Source organism: Peromyscus leucopus, chromosome 6 (genome assembly GCF_004664715.2).
Source record: "Peromyscus leucopus breed LL Stock chromosome 6, UCI_PerLeu_2.1, whole genome shotgun sequence".
NCBI classification, from domain to species: Eukaryota; Metazoa; Chordata; class Mammalia; order Rodentia; family Cricetidae; genus Peromyscus; species Peromyscus leucopus.
The window spans coordinates 21,268,362-21,275,115 of NC_051068.1; the positions used below are offsets into that span (position 1 = coordinate 21,268,362).

General features: G+C 44.7%; 2 pseudogenes; both read left to right on the forward strand.

Moving 5' to 3' along the window:
• Positions 1-1,811: 1,811 nt before the first annotated feature.
• On the forward strand, positions 1,812-2,156 carry LOC114681870 (annotated as a pseudogene).
• Positions 2,157-2,167: 11 nt separating this feature from the next.
• LOC114681871 lies at positions 2,168-3,684 on the forward strand (annotated as a pseudogene).
• The last annotated feature ends 3,070 nt before the right edge of the window (positions 3,685-6,754 follow it).

Below are 6,754 nucleotides of genomic sequence, written 5' to 3' on the forward strand. Positions count from 1 at the left end.
GTCTTTGATCGAGTTGAAGACTAGATAATTAGAGTTACAGTTTTCCTTAGTTATGATAGAAAGTAAATTAGGTGTACACTTTGGATTCACTAAGATAGAATAGATAATTCATTATTTTCTCTGAATATGCTAACTACAAATGGACAAAATATTGTAAATGTAATTCTTACTTGATAACTGTTTTTTATTTTTACTATGTTAAAGTTAAAACCTTTCTTTTTATTTAGACAAAAAGGGGGAATGTTGTAGAATATTATTTTAAGGTGTGTTACTTTTGTTTATATTGCATTTGTTTAACTCTGTGAAGCTGAGTTACTTTGACTTTCTGAGACACCTGATGGTCTAATAAAGAGCTGAACGGCCAATAGCGAGGCAGGAGAAAGGATAGGCAGGGCTGGCAGGTGGAAAGAATAAATAAAAAGAGAAATCTGAGAGAAGAGGAAAACAAGCAAGCAAACAAGGAGAGGAGGACATCAGGACCCAACCACCCAGCCACCCAGCCACCCAGCCAGTCACAGAGTAGGAGTGAAAGTAAGATTACAGAAGAAAGAAAAGGAAAAAGCCCAGAGGCAAAAGGTAGATGGGATAATTTAAGTTAAGAAAAGCTAGTAAGAAATAAGCCAAGCTAAGGCTGAGCATTTATAATTAAGAATAAGCCTCCGTGTGTGCTTTATTTGGGAGCTGGATAGTGGGCCCCCAAAAAGAGTAAAAGAGAAAAAACAACCAACAACAGATTCCACTTTTTTCTTATTTACTTTTATTTTATTTAACTTTCATTGATTCTTTGTGGATTTTGAGTTGTGGATCCCAATCCCACTTACCTCCCTGACCCCTCTCATCTACCCTCTGTCCATGCAACCTCCACCTAAAACAAAACAAAATTCAAAAGAAAAAACAGAGAGGGAGACAGAGACAGAGAGAAAAGAATCTCATCATGGAAGCTGTAGTGTGGTCCATTCAGTGAGTTTACCCTTAAGCCCATTCATCTTTACTTGCAAGTGTTTGTTCCTGTGAGTCATTGGTCTGGTTCAAAGTCACTGGTTTCTTCTACACTATCCATAATGGGCTCTCTCTGGGGCTCCTCTTGGAGATCCTGCTGCTTTGGATCTGTAGATGTGTCCCCTCGAAATGCTCCAATATTTCATAGATGTAGTGGGTTTTTTTTTCCCTTAATGAGCCTCAACATAGCTCTGATCAAGGTACTGAATTCCTCCCAGCCTTGGTTATTTCAATTACAAAGCAGGTGTTAACAGCAACAACCTAAAAAGATTACTAAGAGAATTGAGATTATTCACCCTTGATATGTCCAGTTACATGCCAGTCAGCCTCCATGGCAGCTCACGGACAAAGCCTGAGACTTGTTCAGGCTTACCCAAAAAATGGATAACTGTAACTCTTAAAGTTATTAACATGATTGACACTCGCATAAACCAATCCTGAGTCGGTTCCTATGTAGTCTGTAGACCCCAAGTCCCCCTTGCTTTAAAAACCCTGTTCCATTGCTACTCCGGGTGTCTTCTGCTCTGCTGCTGCGTCAGACGAACGGAGAATCCCCAGTTAACTGTAATAGTAAAAAGACTCTTTGCTTTTGCATTGGTCTCTTAGTGATCTTTGGGGGACTCTAGGTACAACACTCCCTTGCTGAAAGAGCTCTTTGGATCAGATGTGAATCCCCTGAGGATAACAAATGGAACCATGGTATTAAAAAAAAAAAAAACTGTAAATATGGCTCATTGCGGCGGCGGTGGCGGTGGGAGGCTCGGCGGCCCCCGTTGCAATTTTTCAGTTGCTTTTTTAAAGAAGGAAGGCTCATGGTGCAAATTGTTATTTCCAGTATGGGGGCTGGAGCCCTGGCAGAATGGATGTTGGTCAAACTACAGGGGGAGATCAAGGCTCGCTACTGCACCAGATTAGCTGGAAACATCCTGGGAGACCTACATTACACCAACCACTGAGGGAATCTCTGTGCTGATCGTGGGGCATCACATCCTGTATGGGAAAACAATCCATCTGGAGAAACCTTTTGCAGTCCTTGTCAAACGCACTCCTGGGGAGCAGAACTGGGATGACCTTGGTCAAGACACTGGCACCTGGTACTTTTCAAAAATTGCCCTAAGCCTATTATCACCAACATCCCCAAGAAAGTACGAAAGAACTCTGGATTATTAGAGAGCAGTCAACTCCTTCAACTCATGCTCCGTTGCCACCTCCAGGACAGCTAGATGGTTCCCTGGGACCACAGGGAGGGCCTGTTATGAACACAGGCCACCCAATGGGTGTGAACTCAGATCCTTTCCTTATGGCAGCAGGTTCTCTTGGTGGAGACCTGGCTCCGTTTCCAAGGAATCCAACTTCTTTTCCAAGTTCATCAGCCTCATTGGCTTCAAATGGAGTACATTTTCCTACTGGTGCTCATAACTCAAGCACGGCTTCTTTTCCAAGAGGGATGGACAGGTGCAGTTTCTTTTTCAAGGACAGGTGGCTTTTGGGGACTGACACTAGGACCAGGACCTGGTTTAAACCCTAGAACAGGAGCTCTTCCAGGCCCAGGGCCTATGTCTAACCCCAGATTAGAGGGCCTTCCCAGCCCTGGTCCAACGGCCAACCCAAGGGCAGGTGGGCTCCTTGGAGCAAGTCCTGACCCCAAAAGTGGTGGCCCCATGGGCCCTGGATGTGTACCCAACCTGAGGGCAGGTGTTTTATCCTCTGGTACTGGCCCTCCTAATCCTAGGCCAGTGGGCCTGGGCCCTGGACCAAGTCCTATTCTGAGATCAAGCTTTTTAGGTACAAACCCGGCTCCTAGGTCGGGTATGTTTCCAGGCCCAGGCCTAGGACCCAACCTGAGAGCGGGTAGCCTAGGCCCAGACCCAAATCTGAACACCAGAGCAGGTGGCCTCTTGGGTAGGCTTAGATCTTGCCCCTATCCTAAGGGCAGCAGGTCTTTTAGTAGCAAATTCAGCTGCTTTCTTGCAGGCTTCTGGAAACGGGCACAAACCCACCAAACTTGACAAGAGTACCTGGCCCCGTAGGCCCAGGCACAGGTCCTAGCTCTCAAGGAATTGGTCTTCCAGGGCCAAATCTCTCTGCCATGTCAAGGGTTCCTGGCCCATGGGCTCTAATTCAGCTCATTTCTCAAGGCCAGGTGGCCCAATGGGGGTAAATGCTGGAGCCTTTCCGCGCTTGGTGGACAGGATCAGGAGGACTGAACCCAACTGCTTTTCCTCAGTCTTCCAGCCATTGGCTTCAAATCCAGGTACCTTTCAGAGATCTGCTAGTCTTCAGGGCTCAAATCCAGCAATTTTCCCAAGAGCCTCTGGGCCCTTAGGCCCCCAACCAAGCTAACTTTCCAAGGCCACTGGCCTGCAGGGTCTAGGTCCAGCTGCCTTCCCAAGGTCTGCTGGTCCATTAGGCCCAGGTCTAGTTGCTTTCTCAAGGTCAGCTGCTGGGCACCTGGGCTCTTCTCCAGCAGGCCCTGTGGGTATCAACCCAGCTCCTTTTGCAAGGCCGACAGGGACCCTGGATCTTAACCCAGCTTCCTTTTCAAGGATGATGAATGCCCCTGTAGCCAAGAGTTTGGTCCCATTTCCCAGGGTAGGCAGCCTCCCTGGTTCAAATCCAGCTGCTTTCCCCAGACCAGTGTTTCCAATGGCTACAATGTACCCAAATGGAATGTTACTCCCTTAAATACCCTTTTTCTTCCAGGGCCACTTTGTTTTTCCAGCACTGTGTTTCTGGGCTGGGGCTGTCTTTTAGATGAAAGAGTAGATCTGGAGCTACAGTCTGAAGAACACAGCTGGGACTCACGTTCCAATGAGCCTTCTTTTTCCTCTGCTTTCTTTCTTGACTGAAGTCCATGAGAAATGGACTGTGGCAGATAGGGATGATCCTGGCCTCAAGAAAAAGGATCTCTGGCTGTGTGTGGTGGTACCAAAACTAGCTCTGAAGTGTCACCAGAGTTTGTTACTCGGGGAAAAGTTCCAATGACTTGAGCCTGCCACTTCCGTGTTAACGTGATTTGTAGGATCTGAAAACAAGTCCAACAGCCCTCCAGGTTACTCCACCTATACTTATCATTAAAAGAACTACAACTCTGCTTCCTCAGTTCTCTATGTGAGACACATTTCTTACACATTATCTTTTGACTCATGTAATCTATTTTATCCCATTTTGCAGATGAAAACCCTTAACATCATCTGGATTTCATCCAAACCTACAGGACTTCAGATGTATGAGTTTAACCACTCTGTTCCCAGCATTCAGGGTAACAGGATTTGGAAGACAAAAAGCCACCTGTGGAGACACTGGATATCCAGTGTCTCCAGGTCACCTGCTATTGAAATGAAATGTTCTAAATTCTGGTTTCTCTTGCCTGGGATCTCTATTTGGGAGAGTTGGGGAAGGGATGGAGTGCAACCTTAGCAGTGTTTCCAGATGTTTGCCCCCACTGCTTTGCAGCTGAGGTAGCCATGAGGACCCTCCTTTATGTAGGTATCAGATACCTGAGCAGCAGGAGAAAGGCTTCTGCGAAGTGCCTCTTACACCAGCAGTTGAAAGTTCTCTAGAGCCAGTTGCCCAAGCCATCTGTACAAGCTGGCTCTCTTCCTGATTCCCGGTAGCTACGGGAGGGAGGTGAGGAAATCCGTTTGCTGAGGAGAACCCAGCAACATTGTATTAATTAAATTCGCATCACTGTTGTAAATATGCCCAGAGGCCAGGGTGATGAGTGCATTTTATAAATCAAATAAATGACTAATAACTTCTAGAGTTTGCTAAATGAAAAACTGTTTAAAGAATAGACATGGGCTGCACAAGAGTTACTCCTGCTAATTAAAACATGCTCTGAAAGCATTAACCTGATTGATAATCTAAATAAAACTCTGGTTCTGGGTGGATTTCCTTCTTTATGAGTTTTTTTATTGCCACAAGAGGTAACCACATGAATGTCATTCTTAATGAACTTTTTTTATACTTTCTGAAATTAATAGGCAAAAAGAAGCAGTGGGGGAGAAACATAAAAACCGCCATATTTCTGATGAATTTCACATCTCAGACATTTGGCCTTTGCTCTTGCCTTTAGGACCCACCCTAAAACTTTTAGAAAATCTTTAGCAAAAAAAGAAAGGAAAGGGGTGGAAATGAAGAGAGGGGAGGGAGGAAGGAAAAGAAAAAAGCCCCTTCAGACAGCAGTTTGAATTCCTACCCATGTGTAGGGATTACTGAAACAAAGGGCAAGATCCAAGGCCACCTCGCTGTGACCCTTGCTGAAATGAATTATTTATGCTTATGGCTAAAACTATAGCAAAGCATAAATTAAATTGGGAGAAAGTGGAGCTGAGATTTACTTGCAAACTTTTCAACATGTTATTGTCATTTCCAATTTGGGGATTATTTGAGCTGATTTCAACATCAGTTACTATTGACATGAGCACTCAGCAGACCAATGCATCCTTCAAGGTCTTGTGAGCTCAACCAGAACTTAGTTAGATTTTAAACCAACAAAACACCTACCACAGGGAACAATAGTTATAGAAGTAATTGTAATCTGCCTAAATTTATTCTCTTTGAAGTAAATGAAAAGTCCAAAACTGAGACATGTATCTTTTTCCCTCCACTGATGCTCTGAAATGAGTCACAGTAAAGAAAAAATAAGACCAAGGAAGGGGAGAAAAATGGAAAGGAAAGGAAGGAGGAAGGGAAGGAGGTAGATAAGAGGGAGGGAGGGAGGGAAGGAGGAAGGAAGGAAGGAAGGAAGGAAGGAAGGAAGGAAGGAAGGAAGGAAGGAAGGAAGGAAGGAAGGAAAGGAAGGAAGGAAGGCAGACAGACTGTAAATGCAGGGACTCAGTCCTGTCCAACCTTAGCATCAGGGACAGACCCCTACTCTAGCTTTGAGCCCTTGTCACTTTGCTGTCTATAGTGTTATGAAAAGCTGCTGTGACTTTATATGTGTGCCATGACATGAAAAACTCTATGTGTGTGTGTGTGTGTGTGTGTGTGTGTGTGTGTGTGTGTGTGTGAGAGAGAGAGAGAGAGAGAGAGAGAGAGAGAGAGAGAGAGAGAGAGAGAGAGAGAGTTAGGTAGGTAGATAGATAAGAAGCTCTTGGTTTTCAAAAGTCTCTTTTCTCTGCTATCACTAAATGGTCTGTGTCTCCACTTTCTATCAGCCACAATTGCAGGCTGCAGAGACAGCTCAGTGGCTAAGAAATCTTGCTGCTCTGGGAGAGGACAGGATTTCAGTTCCCAGCACCGACTTTGGACGGCTCACAACAGTTTGTGACTCCTTTCTCTGGGGTTCTTATACCTCTGCTCTCCCCAGGCACCTGAAGTCCCATGTATAAGCCTACCCAGAGATGCGCACATACACAAAACTAAAAACTATGAGTATAAATCTTCAAGCAAAGTTTTCGTCGCCGGGCTTAATTTCCTGTTAGAAAAAGCTGTGTCACTGAGTATTTGGAAAAATAAGTCTATGAATTAGGGAATGTCAACCCTCTGAAGCTATATCATATATTTGAATTTTTAAAAATGTTTTTGGTTTAAAGAGATCTAATTCTTAACTCTTGGGTGCTGGCAGGCCTTGGTGTAGGCTTCACAGTGTATTGGGGGGAAAGGTCCTCTTCTTTCTTTACGTAAGGCCTGCACAGCTGACACTAAGGTGAATTCTGAACACAACTCTGACCTTGGAGGTTCAGTGCCTACTCTCTTTCATGCTGTGGTCATATCAGGAAACTACCATCTGCATTTCTATTAAAGGTCC